Source organism: Podarcis tiliguerta, assembly GCF_965153285.1.
Source record: "Podarcis tiliguerta genome assembly, chromosome: 1".
Classification (NCBI taxonomy): Eukaryota; Metazoa; Chordata; class Lepidosauria; order Squamata; family Lacertidae; genus Podarcis; species Podarcis tiliguerta.
In genome coordinates, this window is record NC_139534.1 from 58,831,366 (window position 1) to 58,850,124 (window position 18,759).

The window sequence follows — 18,759 nt, forward strand, 5'->3', positions numbered from 1 at the left end:
GAAAAACACCACAAAATGGATCAAAGGGCAAATCAGAGGAACCCTTAAAATAAGAGAACTTGTCTTTAATAAACCCACAGCATTAAGACTTTACTAGGTTTACAAATGTGCCAACATTCAAATAAATGTCATGGTGTTTACTACTGGCACAAATGAATCTAGTGGCACTTTTCTGATTCTCATGGTGACAAATGCATAAACATGTTTCATAGACTCCACATTGCATTCAGTTATGGAGTAGTCAATTCCTTGTTCGGGACTGTATGTCTTATTAGGACCAGGCATACCCCTATTCATTCTTCAACCTTGTGCACATGGCAATACATTGAAACTGTACTGGACCTGAGAACTTTGGACTTTACAGCTTTGATGAGTAAAAAATGGGTGTAGCTATAGCACTACTGTGGCAGATAACTTCTCAGCTCCTTTCTTTGTGGCAGTGAAAAGAAAGGAAGAAGAACCCTTCCCAGATGGATTATGTGAGCTGGCTCTGTATTAGTATTCAACTACCAATTGTGATAAACTATTTCAAATTACTGTATGTATCTGGTCAAACTACATCAAGTACTGAATGGTTATGTTGGAGATGTTACTTTTGAAGGTATTACTGTGAGCTGCTTTGGGTTCAACTTTGTTGTGAACTAAGAACCCCACCCATGGAGTTAGCCAAAACTGTGATTAGACACTTGGTGAATTTTTCATCCCAAACTGATGCTATCAACTGCAACATGCAGTGCTCCAATTCAGGAATAACTGATCAATACTAAACCTAATAACTCTGTTGGATCAGACCAAATACTCATGCAGGCCACTCTCCCATCTCCCACACTAGCCAACCTTGTGCCTATGAGAAGCCCATAAACAGGACAGGAGGGAAATAGCTCTCTCCCACTGTTGCACCTCAGTGACTGGTATTTGAAGGCATACTCCCTGTGATCCTATCATAACTAGCAGCCATTTATAGCCTCATCTAATCCCTTTCAAAAGCAATTGAAGCTGGTGGTCAACACATCCCATTGAAGGAAGGGGTCACTAATTATATGCTTGACTACCAAGCCTCACTGGAGCTCTGCATCAACATGAATAAATCTTATCTTCATCCTACAAAGTGTATCCAGTTTAGAGTCTTATTCTTTTGCTCTCCTACTCTTTTGCTGCAGAGCACCCACCATGGGGATCTTACAATTAGATCCATGTGCAAGCCAGGCTTCTTGGAAAATGATTACATAGCGCTGGTTTTCCAAAACATTGTGGAAGGGGAGAAGTTATTCAAAGGTCCAGCACTTGCAGAGCCTCACCTGATTCAGAGGATTTGGAGAGGGGCCAGAAGATGGTTGTCATCTACATACTGGTGGCTTTGTGCTCCAACTCACTGAAATGACATACTGGTGACCTCATGGTCTAAATTCCCCAGTGGCTTGATATTGCTGTTAAAAAGCATGGGGAACAAGATGAAACCCAGCAGTACACTACAGCATAAGTGCCAAGGAGCTGAGCAGCAGTCCTCCAACGCCTCTCTCTTGTATGGCCCAAAGCCATATTAAAATGGGTCTGGATAATCTTCTCCTCCCATCCTATCAGAAACTGATAATCAGATTCACAACTAACTCAACAACCCTGCCCACCTATCTCAAATGGTTTTGTAAGTGTATGGTTCCATGTAGGTTTCTATAGTTCACATATAGGGAACAAGGTTTCCATCCTTGCTATGTTGCAAAACAATGAATTTGATATCAACAGGGCAGTTCTGGAGTAAGGTTTCATGCAATTAGGAAGTATCCTGGCAACACTATCAGTTATTATGACTTTACTGAATTGTATTAATTGTTTTGTTGAATCTGTTGCTGTTGTTTGCTTCATTTATAAGCTACTGTGTTTGATATTATAATAATTGCAACTTTTTTTAATGCTATTGTGAGCTGCTTTGCACTCAACATTTGTTGTTAGAAAAGTGGAATACAAATATTAAATCAAATCAAAATCAAAACTCTGGGCAGTTTGGAAAAATCTTACTGAATATACTAACAGGGCACAGCTGCCACATTCTTTGACAGCAGCCTTGGCAGATATAGGCAATGTGTGAAAATGGTGTGATTTATGTAGTTATATGGATTTTTTAATGCATCGCCATTTTCCTTTCTTTTTAGTTCATTTCCTATGTTTGTATTCCTTCTACGACATATAGGGTACACTAGTTATCTATATTATTTATATCTACTGCCCATCAAAATGTGTTTCACAATTTCTCCCCTATTGCATGCTATTGTTCTCTAAACTTTGTGCAAAATTAATGAAGTGTTTTTTTTAAAAGGATCAAAACAGATGCTGAGCTTTGTTCTTCCCATATACAACTATGATCATTTCATTGCATATTTTTAACAAGCCTGGCAATAGACACTTCTGAGTGTCATCTCAGTCCAATAATATCTTCTTCCTTTGCTGTTACTCATATATGGATAAAGTTGCCACAACTGATCCCTCTTCCAGTTCCAATCTCATTAGGATCAAACAAATTACTCACTATTTCTAACTTTAGTCTTTACAATGGTGGGCAATCAAGCCCAACCTACTTTGATCCAAAGAATTTCCATCAATGGAGTCTGGTTTGCACTAGAATAGACTGCCCACCTCAATTTAATAGGACTGGCTGCGAGTCTGCAAGGAGAGACTATTCATTGCTACTTGTACATTACAACCAGATGCTATGTGAACAAACAAGGAGGCATGGCTTTCAAGATCTTACAATTTATAACCCTTTGGGACTGATATGCTAATAGGCACAGTTCCAGTTGCCACCCACAGCTGCTAGTACAGTCACCTAGCTGATGCTCTTAGCAGAATAAGGAAAGTATTAAGGGTCCTATCTCTCATACTTGCAGCAACCCCTGTTGTTTTTCTACCTGTCTTCAAATGCATCATGTTCCACTCTACAGTAGCTATGGAACTGTATGGAACTCCTTCAATACCCTAGTTGCTTGGGTGCTCAATGATTGGAAGCATGAATTACATTCTAAAAAGCTTCATCATTGCCACACCAGCTTTGATTTACAATACATACTGTAATTAATCTCGGGGTTACTTTATACATCTCCCCACAGTACTGGGTTCTCCCCAAGAACAAGGGAGGATTCTACACTACAAATCATCATCTTTCAGTCTCAATAGCACAACAGGTGTTGTTGTTTAGTCATTTAGTTGTGTCCGACTCTTCGTGACCCCATGCACCAGAGCACGCCAGGCACACCTGTCTTCCACTGCCTCAAAATATGTTCTTAGAATGATTGGTATCTGTGCTAATGTTGAACATATAGAATGCACCCACACAATGTTTCTAAGTGGTCATAGTGCTGAGTACTGTATTTACTTCTGCTCATGACCTAGAACAATGTATCTTGTTCCATAGAGCAACTCTTGGGAGCAAATATTACATGAACCGAGGAGCTGCTACTTCCCTTTGTATTCTGGCGATATGTACTATCTCCTCTAGGATTACTGTACCCTCTCATCATCATCTTATGAAAAGCTTTCCAAAAATGATTCCTTATCTAACCAGTATCTTTGATAGGGTACCTTCACTACTTTGGAGTCTTCTCGCTCAGCTCTTCAGCGAACCTTCTGAACTGATAGCTAACTGCCACCTTCTTTCCTTCAAAAACAGCCCTCCTTGCCTCGACCACGCCTGCACATAGAATGAACTTTTGTTTTTTACTGTAATCCTCCTGTCTTAATACAAATATAAGGTAACCCACAGACCAGGTATCACAATCATATTCACCAACACAGTAACTTTTATTCAAAGAATCAAGGAATAAAGTATACAATTCACCTAAGAAAGGGAAGCCCTTTTAGTCAAAGAATGTCTGCCACTGGGTGGTATCCACCATCGTTACCAGTTAGCCAAACTCCTCCTATCAACCAGTGTCAATGGGCATTTGACTTGGAGGCTACATTGTGAGAATATCTGAGCTCTCCCCGCAATTGTCATTCAACTCAGTAGCTAACAAGGAAAATCCCAAGAATGTCACCTTCTACAGTAAACACACACACACTCCCAAATAACTAGAACAAGTTGGTATGATGTTCATTGTTCAAATTAACCTCTAGGTATCTTAAGAAAGTTGTACCATGCTAGGTTGGTCAACTTTATTAACATATCTAGAGGTTAATTTGAACAATGAAGGAAGGATTTCACTGTCTAGTTGGGAGGTAAGAGTTGTTAAACAATTAGGCCACATAACCCTTGTTGATCTACTGAAAAATCACTCAGTGATCTATCAATAGATCCTGACCTACTAGCTAACCACCCCAAAGAGCTCAGTTGTGATACTAAAAATAAATTCCTGGGATGAGCATGTGCTCATAGGCACTCATGCTTCTTAGTTCTAAGAGTATGTTGCCATCCATCCCACCAGCAACTGTTTTATACCTGTCTGTGGTTCATGGGCCTCAGTTCTTGGGGGGGGGGGGAGTAAATTCCACAAGGCTAAAGTGTGCCCACCCCAACCTTGAGGACATTGTTGAATAACTTTTTCCCTTGCCTTCAATGTTGTTAGATCCTCTCATGTAACTAAGATACTTTTGCATCTACTTTCCAATGAATTAACACAGAGAAGTTGGAATCCATTTCAGTATTTAAAATCTGGCTACTTAGTCGTATAAATAGAATTAACATATACCATAATGCACCCCCATCTCTCTTCCCTTTCGCATGTGCATGAGAGGAGGTTAGTTTAGCAGAACAATTCAATGTTAATGTTTAATAAGTTACCAACTTTTGAAGGCATGTACTTTTGAAGGAAAATATGAAGTTAAATGCTCCATTTTCAGATTACAGTAGTCACAATATGAAATCAACATTTGTCCTCAGCTTCTTGATGCTAGTTGAGCAGAACAAACCACAGCCCCCAGTTAGGACACAATACTAAGCCAGGAATTGTGGTTAATTGATCCCACTTGCACCAGGAGACTAGTGAAGTGTCAGCAATGTCAGGTAACAATTTGCTAAGAAAGCTAAGATTTCCTGTGACTTGCAAATGCAACAACGGGTTAAGAGTCACTATTTGTTTCAGGTTGCTTCTGCTTTCTTTATAAACTCACCTTTTGGTAGCGTATGGTTGAATTACCGTATTTTTTGCTCTATAAGACTCATTTTTTCCCTCCTAAAAAGTAAGGGGAAATGTGTGTGCGTCTTATGGAGTGAATGCAGGCTGCGCAGCTATCCCAGAAGCCAGAACAGCAAGAGGGATCGCTGCTTTCGCTGTGCAGCAATCCCTCTTGCTGTTCTGGCTTCTGGGATTCAGAATATATTTTTTTTCTTGTTTTCCTCCTCCAAAAACTAGGTGCGTCTTATGGAGCGAAAAATATGGTACATTGCCAGCTTTCAAATTTGTGCTAAGCAGGGACCTGCATGCAGAAATACAGTACCCATCTTAAGACAGACAAGAGTGTCTGGAATCAGTCACTGCCTGGGCTGAGGAAGAAATGCAAGCTTAATCCCTTTATGACACATTGTTGGTGAGGAATTTACCATACTACAGAACTGTGTTCACCTGTTTCTGGACAGGTCACGCATGGTTTTGGACCCAGCATTGGTCTTCAGACGTCCAAGTAGCCTTTGTAGCCTGAAGCATCTTTCACCAAATTTGGTTGGTGCACCAGCTTCCTGAGGAAGTAGGTCTTATTCCATTATCCTTATTTTAGTTGCATTCAGATTAAGCTGCAGTGTCTTGTGACCTCCAAAAAGTGCCCCAAAGACCACCTCCTCTTGTAAAGACCTACCCATTTTAGGAGATCAAAATCCTAACTTCAGGTGCCCACACTGTTATGAGTTAGGCAGGCCGCAAATGGAAATAGTGCCTTTCAGTTGTGAACACCCTTCAAAGAGGTGCAGCAAACATGCTAACAAGTACTGCTGGCATTCTGAAGGCCATTTACCACCTTACATTAAGCCACAAGAGTGCTCATACAAAATCATTTCCTCGCAAAGAAGGAACCTAACATTTAGAATTTATACAAGTAACCACAAACACTTGGCAGTGTGAAGCTTTCTCATCCTCTGTCCAAAGAAGCAGGGGAAAGTTGCTCAAAGTAGCCTAACTGGACATTTAAACCTAGCTCAGAAACACAGGCATGGTTAAACAAGTAACAAGTAAAATATCTAAGCAGTATTCTCTCCAAATGTTACATTAGCAGATAACATCAGTAATGGCAAATGTGAACACTCTCCTCTATGTCACCATTTTAACATATAATAATTTGTCACTATGTGCTTGACTTCTCTAGCTTTTAGGGAGGTACTTCTGCCTTCTAATGGGGGCAAGAAAAGCGGCAGATATACAATTAATGCAAGCTAGTTAAACTGAAACTCAATCATGCAGCACTGTCACAATAATTAAGAATCTAAACAAATCACACGATACTGATAAGTCACCTCCCAACTCACCAGAAAAACTATCTTTAAGTAATGTTGAGGAAACATCAAGAAGCAAACTTCAGTTAAAGGCAAAACCATTTTCACATAAAGGAATTAAACCCAGGCAATCCTATTCAATCAGATTTAGTATAGTGAACATGCACATGACTTGATCATGGATTATTTTCCAGCGACCCAGGGCTTCAATTCCTGTTCCAAAACAGGACTTACAGATCCGGTTATGTGCCATTTTTGTAAACATACACAAAAAAACTTGCAGTGTTGATGCCATATTGATCCTAAACTGAATTTAAGTCATTAGTAATGGAGATAAAACTGCATGTGTAGCTAAGGGCTTAAAAAGAAAAAAAGTAGGAAAGCAAAGAGCATTGTGTTTAGCCAATATTTAGGGGAAGACGCAAACACCAAAACATTAAGCAACATCTGCAGAGGCATACTAGCTGGTATTTCTTACCTGTTAACAGAAAATGTTAAAAAGAAAAAAAAAATGTATTCTTTGTGGCTCCTTGCCCATTACAGGGTATCCAGGCAGCAGCAAAATCTTTAAATCTACAGTATTAGCAGATTAGCAGGCTGAATTAGGTTAAGATGAAGCCGATTTCTTCCTATGAGAAAACACAATACAATTTTATAACGTCAACACAATTTCATTAGTGAAGTCAATAATGAACACCTCAATAATGGAATATATTGAGAGCTAGTAACATGAGAGCAATTTAATCAGGGTAACGTCTCTCACATATTTTACACAACGGTAGAGAGAAAAGCTTAAACTGTACTTGGAGAAACTGCTGAGGCTTTTTGAGGGAACCATAATGTTTCAATAATCACCAAAGCAAAGGTACCCAATTTAACTCTTCCCCATTTCAATTGCTAGTATTCTCAAACATCATTATTCCCCCCCCTCCCAAACACACACTGCATTTAAAAAAGCAGTTTGGTATGGATTATGAACATTAATCAAAATAACATGCAGTTTTAATTTATAGTTCTAAGCAGTGTTAGAAAGATATAAAAACTAGGCGCTAAATGGCACCTTAAACCTAGATTATGGGCGCAACAACGGAAAGTCTAGGCGTGCTTTTTTATAACAAGAATACAAAGCTGAAAATGTATGAACTGCAGCTAAAATATTATGTTCGTTTTTCACAAAGTCTAGTCCTTCCCCTGCCCACCACCCTAATATTCTTAAGAGGGTCTCTTCTCTAGTCTTCATAGAGTAGCTGGAAGTGGGGAGGCAGTTTTCCACTTTGCAGTTTTAATCTGAAATCTTAGGTGCAGTATTGCGCCCAGAGCTAATGAAATTCCCTGTCCCAAAATGCTCCTAGGACAAGTTTTGAACACTGGTTCTAAGTCTTTAAATTCTAAAAGGGATAGAAATTCAGAACTACTATATGCTTTTGTACATCATGTGGTATTAAAATCAACGATATGAATGGCATCCAGGATCAAAACAAGTGGACAACTCAATCATTGTTTAACCAAAGGGACTGTGTTGGGTGGTAGTTCTTGAACAGCAGCATACATGGAAAACCACTTTTGAAGCAAGGAGCCTTTCAGGAGCAGTTTATTACCGTATGTGGTATGGGGTGTCCACTCGTAGGGGAAACAGAGAACATCAGGTATGCCCAAGCATACCCCAAGTACTCCTTTTGATCCTGAGCATTATAATCACCAGAACAACTGCAATAGTTCATTACTATTAGCCCTCCATATTCTGTCTTTCAATACTGATTTACATGAGACAGTATAATAACCAAATCATACAATTTCCTTATTTAATAAATGGGTACCACATTCTCTAAGGAAATGAGAGCCAAAACACACATTTACAAAGCTGTAATTCCCAGAATTGTGTGGGTTCAGTGAGTTTACATTTATAATGGAAATGTTGTTTCTGCTGAGTGCCCTCAGATACTAATGACCTCTTTCAATTTAAGCAGCAAATAGGATAATGAGTCTTCAAACCAAATGTCAATGCAAAAGATTGTTGAATAATCACTTTTACTAGATAAAGATAGAATGTTTCAAAGCAGTCCTTTTTGCTGGAGATTTCCAATAACATGATTCATTTATTTCCTGAATGAGAATGAATGCTAATTGGTTATGATCTGGAACTAAATAAAGCCTTGATGCTGTGTAGAAACATAATTTATAAACCTCCGGTCAGATGTCCTAATCATACACTTTAAGGGAGCAAGAGGAATATTTGTGAAATTAAGGGTTTCTGTTCAGCATTCCCTGTATACATGGAAACATAACCAAGTAAGAGAATACAGTTTTGGGGCAGCAAATGTAATCAGAGTAGAGGAAGTAGACAGGTGGGTAAAAGTTGTTTTGAAAATAGCAACTCTCCATTATTGCACCGATCTGACACAACAGTTGCATTTCAATTTTTCAAAAGACCCTCCGGAGTGATTATTAGTTATTCAGTGCCTAAATTTTTCCAGAAGCAAAGGCCAGTAGTAACTGGGTAGAACAGTGCTCCTTCATGGCATCAGGAATCAATGGGTTTGGTGGTGAGAAATAATTTCTTTTCTGAATAGTTTCCAAACATATATAGAATACCTACATGTATAAAAACATTTTAGAACATATATATAAAATCAATACAAATACCAACCCTGCTTAAAAGCCTGTTGAAAAAGTAAAATCTTCAAAAGGCACAAAAAAAGACAATAGAGATTTGAGTCTGAAATATAACAGGGGTTCCAAAGTGTAGGGGCTGCCACGCTAGCAACCAGGAATTCTTGAATCTTTTATAATTGTTTATTTTTATCCTTCCCTGACAGATACATGCATTTTAGGAAAACTGGTTTCCACAATACCTCCAACATTACTATATGGTCACTCTGTAGGAGTCTGGGGAATGGACATGAAAGGATGAAGGTGGCCAAAAATGACTCCTTGAAAGTTATTTATAAGTCAGTGATCAAGCATGCCTACTGCCTTATTATGTTAATTACTCTTTTTCTCAGCTTTTTATAGAAATGAGTGCTTGAAATTGTGGAAGTCAGAAGGACATGTAATAAATTTCATAATAAAAAACCCCAGAGGTTCCTTACAGTTCAGCAGCTTGTAGCTCAAGGACCCCCTCTCCCTATATGAACTGACCCAGGCTCTAAGACCATCATCTGAGGCCCATCTTTGTGTGCCTTCTTCACACAAGGTTGATAGGGTGGCAACACAAGAACAGGCCTTTTCTGTAGTGGCTCCCCCACTTGTGGAATGCTCTCCCCAGGGAAGTTCGACTGGTGTCTTCATTATACACCTTAGGCACCAAGAGAAAATGTTCCTCTTCAACCAGGCCTTAACATCCTATTCCCTTTTAAAGGTTTGTTGGAGGGAGAGGGGGTTATTGGTTTGCTTTTATTATGTATTTTGTGTTTTTTAACTTGTATTTTTATGTTGTGAACTGCCTCGAGATCTATGGGTGAAGGGTGGTATACATTTTTAAATTAATAATAACATGTAACAGAAACTTGGGGGGGGGGAATCAATTTGTAATTATTGTCTGAAAAAGTGTATATACCAGACAAAATTCTATGATAAGAAACTGACTTCTGAAATAGAAAGCTTACAGTGGTACCTCCGGTTAAGAACTTAGTTCGTTCCGGAGTTCGTTCTTAACCTGAAGCACCACTTTAGCTAATGGGGCCTCCTGCTGCTACTGTGCTGCCGGAGCACGATTTCTGTTCTTATCCTGAAGCAAAGTTCTTAACCCGAGGTACTATTTCTGGGTTAGCGGAGTCTGTAACCTGAAGCGTATGTAACCCGAGGTACCACTGTACTTTAAAAACAAGTATTGTGTTCCCTCCCCACAAAAAACCATTTTTCCAGAGGAGGGGGGAGCCCTGGAAAAAAACAGAAAAACAGTATTTCCAGAAGTGGGGCTTCAGATTTTTTTAAAATAAAAAAAATACATCTCTATCCAGGAGAGATAGGAAACAGCTGGAAAGAGAATGCCATATTTAGCCAAAATGACTCATCATCCCCTTCCAAATGAAGGGATGCAGCACCTGAGAGCACTAGCGGAACAGCTTTGGGAAACAGAGGCAGAGCCACATAGGTAGCAGAATGAGAGTGAGGCATCTGATGAAGGCCTGTATTTTAAAATGAGCTTAAAGATATATTTGCAAATGTTTGTATGTTTAATGCCAGGCATGAATATTTGTATGTTTCATGCCAGTACTCTGGCAGTTGTTTATCTTCCTGCTCTCCTGAACAAGGGCCCCCCTGATTTATAGCAGTAGCAGGAGACAAGTTTCTCAAAGTTGTAAAAGGGAATTACAGGCTGGGAGCAAAGGTTATACTGACCCTACATATTACAGAATACAATCAAGCTGCAAAAACACTAATTAAGAGTTGGTAAATAGTAAGATTTATTGTTTAACAGAAAATAATACCATGTGCCTCCCATCAGACTATAGCCATATTTTCCTAAGGTTTAAGGTAAGAGCTAATGGGAAAAGCAGCTGGCTGGGAAAGGGGGGTGTAAACTGAAGAGGCTTCTTTGAAGCTGTTTTTACTGAGTTCCTTTTTTCTTTGCAAAGGCCTTTTCTTCTAAAAAGCTATGTTATGTATGAGATTTATTGGCTTAATGTAATTATGCAAAGGATTTAGAAAGTAAGAAATGTTAGATTCTTATTTTAGATTCTTATTTCATTGATGGTGTGTGAGAATGTGAACCCAAGATCTCTGTTTAGATAGAATTTAATACCATGAGCCATTTGTTTTGGAATGCAGGGGCAACAGGGGCAAAAGGTGATCTGGTAATTAAGGTGCCTTGTCGAGGCAAATGTAGGATATTTGGCTACTTGTCTGCCATTTATGGATAGAAGGAAATATAGCTCTTTGTCTCCCATAAAAGGTAATAGGAAATGGGTTTATATTTTATGATTGGTTCTAGCAAACAGCCAATAGGAATTTCAACCAGGCTGATTGGACAGAGGCAGCCAAAGGAGGAGCAAGGGGGCTGGGCTGAGGAAACATAAGTGCTGGCCATCAGGGCTGGAGTGGGCAGAGCTTTGGTAACCATATAGCACTGTGTCTATCATTTATTTGTCTGACAAATAAATTATTATTTTAATTTCTCTATTGCTGCGTTGAATATTTCATTCCAGCTAAGCGTTAACCACAAGCAGGGTGCTACAAGAGCAGTAAGCTAAAAACATCTGGGGGTTTAAGGGTGATTTTCTTGGGATATATAAGGTACACAAACTATTTGTTCCCAAGTATGTTCGACTGGTTTATTTTTAAATAAAACAAATTAAACTACTACAAAAACTCCAGAGACATCCAGCGCTACCTCCCTCCAAAGGAACCTAAATCTGGGTAAATTGAAACATCCCCTGAAACTTCTCAATACTTATGAAACCAAGATCAATGGTCCAATTCAGCAAGGATAATTCCTCAGCCGATTTTTTTCTCACACACAGGGTTCTGAAGGGAGAAAGTCTGTACTCAGGGTTCTTCTACGCAGTCCTTATCCCCTTACATGAGACTTACAATACAATAAAAACAAGTAGCAATTAACCATTTCTTTGGCAAAGGCAAACCTCCGATTCATGAGGATCTTGAGGCTGAGGGCTTTCAACCGGGCCCAGCCCTTCAAAGCACAAGCAACCAGAGAAACAACTGGCTCATGGAAACTGCATGTTCTGAGGAAACGTTCTCTTTCAAATGATGGGGGTGAGGTGGAGGGAGGAGAACAGTGTGAGAAGAACTAGGCTAAACCGTATTAATTCTATACTGACTTGTAAAAATATCTGTAGAAGTGTGCTTATGCCTTTTAACCTTGTTAGAGCTGTATTTCATTTCAACTTCAACTCCAACCATGATGCATTTGAAACGCAGCTCATTGCCTGAACCAGTGACCAAAAGAACATTTCCCCCCTCAAATATATATTCCTAGGTTTAACTGCAAATGAAACCATGGTTTTCCCTATCTACCCAAAGGTATTATTTATTATAGTTTAGGTTGATCAGATGTCTACAACACCATTGCTGCAAGATATAAGACCATGAAATTGCTACCAGGAAGAGCACCTTCACTATGACATCACAACAAGAATAGTATCATGGAATTGTAGAGTTGGAAGGAACTATGAGGATCATCTAGTTCCACTCTCCTCTCCGCAATGCCGGAATCTTTAACCTAATATGGGGCTTGAACCCACAACCCTGAGATTAAGAGTCTCATGCTCTACCAATTAAGCTATGTTCTACAAATAGTCAGTCCACTAGGACAGGTAGTGTACAAATCTTTTAGATCAATTTCAAGCATGGTGATTTTCTAGTGAAACATCTGAAGGCAGTGGAAACATATGGCTCTGAAGTTCACTAAATAACCAAGAGCAGACTATTTAGGCACACAGTACCCCCAGGTTTGTTTCCTACAATATTGTTTGTTCTACTTCGAGTTATCTTCAAAAGACTCAGTAATTTTTAGAAGAGCCCTGCTGGATCAGACCAAAGACCTACCTTGTCCTGCATCCTGTTCTCAGTGGGAAACTAGATGCCTATGGGAAGCCTGCAAGTCGCACCTGAGGATAACACCACTCACCCTACTTGTGATTCCCAGCAACTGGTATTCAGAGGCATACAGACAATGGACACAGTATAGCCATCAAGGCAAGTAGCCATTGAAGACCTCCTTCTCAATGAATTAAACCTCTTTTGAAGCCATCCAAACTGGTAACCTTATTCCATAGATTAACTATATGATATGTGAAGAGGTACTTTCTTTTGTCTGTCCTAAATCTTCCAACATGCAGCTTTATTGGATGGCCACTGGTTCTAGTATGAGGGAGAAAAACTTCTCTTTATTACATCATTCATAATCTTATACACCTCTCTCATGTCCCCTCTTTCTTGCATTTTTCTGTAAACAAAAAAGCCCCAAACTATGTAATCTTTCCTCACAGAAGAGCTGCTCCAGCCCATTGATCACTTTGACTGACTTTCTCTAAAAAATTTCCAGCTCTACAATGGCCTCTTTTGAGGTACAACAACCATCACTCTACAGAATATTCGAAGTTCATTATACAGATTTGTATAATGGCATTGTACTAGCAGTTTTATTTTCAATCCTTTTCTAATTATCCCAAATAGGAAATCTGCACTTTTCCTATCACCTCAAGTTGTCCACTACTAGCCCAAGGTCAGTCACTACCAATTTGGCCACCATTATAAAACATGAATCACTTCACATATGGGTACTTGCTTTCATTGAATGTCATTTGCCATTTTAACATCCTATCACTCAGTCTAGAGATCCCTTTGGAATGTCTCCTAACCACTTTTTGTTTTTACCACTTTCAATAATTTGGTATCATTACCCAACTTGGCCACTTTCATTGCTCAACTTCAGAGATGCATACCATTTTTTGGCAACTTTTCCCAGCACATCAAGTCTAAATAAATGTAAAACAGCATTAACAATTATAACATGCTTCTTACTTGGGAAAAGGTTGTTCCTAACCCATCACTTATGCATGACCTACTAGCACTTAGGCTACGCTACAGTATTCCAAGTTCTTACCAGAATGTGAAAATGCAAAGGACTTACACACAGTGATATCAGTCTTATATTCAAGAATTAATCCAGAACAAACTGCTATTCTGAATTCTATATACAAACCAGTTGCTCTGTTGGCACCAGTCTGCCTCGAGAGACAACAGAGTGCGCCTCCAGTGGCTAAGCCTAACTGCTGCCCTAGTAGCAACTTGGGGCGCAAGCCTAGCAGTGTGTATTGAGGTCTTGGGCTGCCTAGACAACAAGACCCTCCTCTTGGCCTCACTGACGTGGTCCAAAAGAAAGCAGAGCAATAAATTGGTGTCAGCTTGGCTGCAGCAGTTGACAGGAGGCATACACAGTGCCATGCAACCATCTTAGGGACTCCACTCTGGACGGAGTCCCTGTGTATGGTTTTGTGTAGCCTTTTCTTCTCCCAAATGTATTCAGCAAGGCAGCAGAGGTTTAGGATAGGAGTTTCCCTTCTCCTAGGTGGGCTACCTTCCCAGGTTGACGTGCCCCACCTGCCCCTCACTTCCCTCTACAGCACATGCAGAAATTGGCTTCTTGACTATTGAACCCACTTTTGGTCTTGTCTGCTCAATCCACTAGAGCCTGTCTTTGCATGCAAGGGAGGACCAAAGGTGGACAAGCTGCCCCAGAAGGAGCACAACATGTCCCCCACAAGAGGTAGTATCCTTCCCCTAACACCCCATATACCCCACCAGTTGCTCTAGTTAATATATTTGCAGTGGAGACTGGTATTACTGGTTTAGTGTGCATTTTGGCTGCATTTATGTAAGCTAGACTTGATCTTTTACCAATAAATTGATTAACTGTGTCCTTGTGATGCCCTTCACTAAAGTGATCAATCTGAACCTACAAAATCATTCACGTAATCATAATTCCACATCGCCTTTTAAACATTCTCCAGTATCACCTTTTCATGCTCAAAAATCCAACACTGTTAGATCCAATATGCATTTTTAGATCAAACATAAGTAAACCCCAATCTCAAATTCAATCTTAATGACAAGGTCAAAAGCTAGGCTTTATGTCTTGCAGTAAATTAAGAGTGATACTAAATGAAATGCTTGAGATTTGTGATTCATCTCCCATTGCCGCAGATCTCTTTTGAATATACCCACAGAGGCTCCTAGACTGCATCAAGACCACAGCACAGAGGGACTTTAACTCTTTCTTGTATGCCATTTTGCAAATGCAAATCATGCCTCTCCCAGCCAAAACACGTCTGCTATTTGACCCACTATGAGAAGCTGTAAGAATAGTAGCTGAAAGGCGGGCAGAGATTACGCCAGGAAAAAAGCATATGGAGAAGGTTCAAAAATCCCCCAGAGACCTCATGGCTACTTCTAAGAGAAAATGATAGTTTTGACCACAGGTTTGTAATATCTGGTCTGTTTTGGGACTAAGAGTAAAGGTTAGTTTCATTAACCTACTACTGTATTGCAGAAGCATAGCACCACTAACTTTCAAAAGTAATTTTCACCCTACATAGGACTGAATCAGCTTTAACATTAGCTGATTTCACTGGGTTAAGGCATGTCTTCTATCTAGGATTGGGAGCACGAAGCATTTTGTAACTCAATTTCCCGAACAGTTCCAGTGTGAAAGTCTTTTCATTTATCCCACTTCCAGAATAACAGCATTTAACCTATGCTGGCTAGAATATACATTAGAACTGACTCTTGGATTCTTGCTCAAGTAAACAGTACAATCCTATACCTATCTACTCTAATTTAATATTCATTTGAGTTCAATGGGACTTATTCCCAAATTTGTGGGTACTGAAGTGTTTGTAACCCGAAGCGTTTGTACCACCGTATAGGATCGAAGCCTTAGTTGTGAAAAGTGAAAAAATGCCTTCATCCTCTGTCTCCTATGAAATGCAAGAAATGGTGTTTATCTAGTGATATTTCCATCCTATTTAAGCCTTGAAAATACAAACAATTTATCTCCAACAGAGAAGTTTTAAATTAAATAATTATTTAAAGGTTTTCATCTTTCCCTTCAAATTCTTAAATACTGAAATAATCAAAAGTTGGAAGAACTTTATGGTCACCTAATCTATGTAAAGGCCATTATTTTCCACAACTGATGCTACAACTTATTTTTAGCCTGGAATATATCACTTGCAGGTGTTAATGTCACTTTGAGATTTGTATGAAAAGCAGGATGAAAATAAAATAGATTGATAGTGGAAATGGTAAAGTATTCTATTTAAAATGCATTGTATGCTCTAGCTAGCTAATGTAGGTTTCCCTCCATTCTACTTACAGAGGCGAGAGGTGAAAGAGCCACTGGAAGTACCATCTGTGGAAACAGAATTAAAGAATTCAAATCTAGAAAGCTAATGCATAGCACATCAAGAAAGCTGCACCATTTCTTGATGTGCCTGTAGTAGGAAAGGCTGTGTTTACAGATGGCTCAAGCCAATAAGGATACCACGATACAAGAGAAAATATGAAAAAAAATAAAAGTCAGCAGTCAATATGGAAAACAACCCTTCCTGACCCTAATCTGGCTGGAAGTACATGCAGAATTAGATACTAAAGCATAGGTATCTGAGCACTCCAAACGTTTTTTGGGTAATTTTTAGTAGTAACCCATTTTATCCTTTGAGCAATTATTTATTATTCAAGTCTAGTTCTACCTAGTCTCTTATTTTCCTTTTACTCCACTGATGTTGTCAGCAAGACTTTCCCCCTCAGTATCTTCCCCATGGAAACCATCAAAATAATGAAGGACCTCTATCAGGCTGATCAATTGCCCCACTAGCAAAAGTTCAAAAATTAGTAGAGTTCAGATATTAGTATTACTAATTAAACTCATAGATTCCACAGGACAGCATTATCACAAACTTTGCACAATGTTACTAACACAAGTACTGTACATAGTTTAAAATGAAACTGCCAGTTCTAGTAGAAAAAAATGTTGCAATATCTATTAGAATGCAAGAGTACATAAATAACTCTCCTCGATTTTAAATCAAGCATTGTTGCAGGAAGTTGTTGTTTTTACTAAGTTTCTCAATCTAAAAATAGTTAAGTATTGCTTGAAAAAGCAGCCAATTGACGTTAACACTTTCCCTCTAACTTTGTCCCGGCCAGGAAAAAGGACGCGTCGGAGCAGAGGAAGTATCTAACAACCTAGAACGTGCTTAATTTGTGCGGGATAAAAACTTTAAATCCCGCCCAAAGTGTTTGCCTGAAGCAGGATGCTCGTATCCCGCTCTATTAATACAGTCATATCACAGCAGCTGCTGCGGGAAACCGCAAACGAGCTCCCACCACCCAAGTTCACATCCCACAAGCCAAACGCCCAAGACCTTCTTGCTACCCTTTAAGCAAAGGTTCATTTCACATCTTCGCTCAGCCAAGGAAGCGAGTCCAAAGGTTGTTTACGGGGAAAAGAGGTCATCCTCCTACAACAATTTCCCCCCTTTCTTTTTGTAGGAAAGACGGGAGAGGATATAAATGGGAATTTCTAGACTCCCACCCCCCAAAAGAAGCCTAGAGGAGTTCGCACACCGGCCCAGAGTCTCCCCAAGGGGGAAAAGACCGAGGGGATGGGAGGACGTGGGGTGCGGGCAGGGGGTCCCCAATACCCGCTCATTCTTTCGGAGAAGGCGGCGGCGGCAGTAACCAACGACCCCCCCCCAAGGCCTTCAGAAGAAGAAAAGGCTTCGGGGGCTCCCTTCGTTTCCACCCCTCCTCACATGGTAGAATGAGGGAGGCGGGAGGGGAAGAGACGCAGGCCGCTGCGACGCAGAATTGGGGGACTGCGGGGGACACAACTCAGGAAGCAAAACAAACCGAGGCGCTTAGGCCGCTGCTGGGAGGTGAGGGGTGAGAGAGACGGAGAAAGGAAGGCCTCATCCCGCTTCCCTATGGGATCCAGGCCGGGAAAGAGAGGCGGCGGCTCACAGGGGCGACTAAGCGGCGGGGGGAGGGGAGGACTGTCTCCCACTCAAGCGGTTCCTCGGCCTCCCTGGCCCCCACCCGATCCCTCAGAGGGAAGAAGGAACGAAGCCCCCCCCCCCATCCCGCCTTTACTGTCCTCGAGCCTCGCGAAGAACAATTAAACTCGGGGCGCTGAAATGGGCCCAACGCACAACCCCCCCCCCGCCTCCTCAAGCGCGCCTCTTACCCCCCCTCCTGGCGGACCCCCCCGCTCAGGCGGGAAAAGTACTGCTCGCCACCATCACCGACTCTTCAAGATGGCGGACATATCAGCTCCTTCGAGTCCTCCTCTGTCCCCATCCCCCCCATTCCTGCCAATCAACCCTCTAAGGCTCACACCTTTCCTCATCAATCACCTCTTCTATTGGACAATGGCAAAAGCCTCTGTTTGCTACTGGTTCCAACGTGTCGTCGATCACACGCCAAGATACCTCACCATTGGGCAATAAAGGGGATAAAGGCCGGGGTCACGGCTTTGTTTCGCCCAATCAGCGTTTCCAGACGGGCGCCTCTAAATTCCCACCTCTACGCCTTAGCAACCAACTGACGTCACTTTGAAAGGCGTTCATGTTGTCCAACTAAAACCTCCGCTCCCATTTAAAAATAAACCAATGGCGGCCAATCGCTTGCCGAAGAGCTCGGACCAATGAGAACGAACGAGGGCAAACAAATGACTAGGAGCGAATACGCTTCCCTATTGGGCGGCGTGAGAAACCACGCCCTCTTTGTGTAATTGAAGATATCAAACTGCCTGACAACAGCGGCTTCTTTAACGGGAGGGGGCGGAGTTGACGCGAAACGAGACTTACGAAAGGCACTACTTGTAA

At 40.7% G+C, this 18,759-nt stretch overlaps 1 protein-coding gene and 1 long non-coding RNA gene across 31 annotated transcripts in view; one reads left to right on the forward strand and one right to left on the reverse strand.

The window, feature by feature from the left end:
* The window catches only part of PPP6R3 (protein phosphatase 6 regulatory subunit 3), a 55,609-nt gene extending 37,210 nt beyond the window's left edge, over positions 1-18,399 (reverse strand). For 6 of the 30 annotated variants that reach the window (XM_083427226.1, XM_083427223.1, XM_083427218.1 and 3 more), the window contains exons 1-4: positions 18,120-18,286; positions 6,888-7,038; positions 3,571-3,679; positions 1,299-1,427 (exon numbers count right to left, since the gene is read on the reverse strand). The gene's annotated coding sequence lies outside the window, so the exon portion shown is untranslated. Of the gene's footprint in view, positions 1-1,298; positions 1,428-3,570; positions 3,724-6,887; positions 7,039-16,247; positions 16,279-18,119 lie in introns of those variants that run through there. The other 24 variants (XM_083427229.1, XM_083427228.1, XM_083427224.1 and 21 more) reach the window with 12 other exon arrangements.
* On the forward strand, positions 8,712-18,235 carry LOC310671454. Its single transcript, XR_014508017.1, has 3 exons — positions 8,712-10,516; positions 11,589-13,650; positions 13,702-18,235. It is a non-coding gene; the product is annotated as an uncharacterized lncRNA (long non-coding RNA).
* Positions 18,400-18,759: the final 360 nt, after the last annotated feature.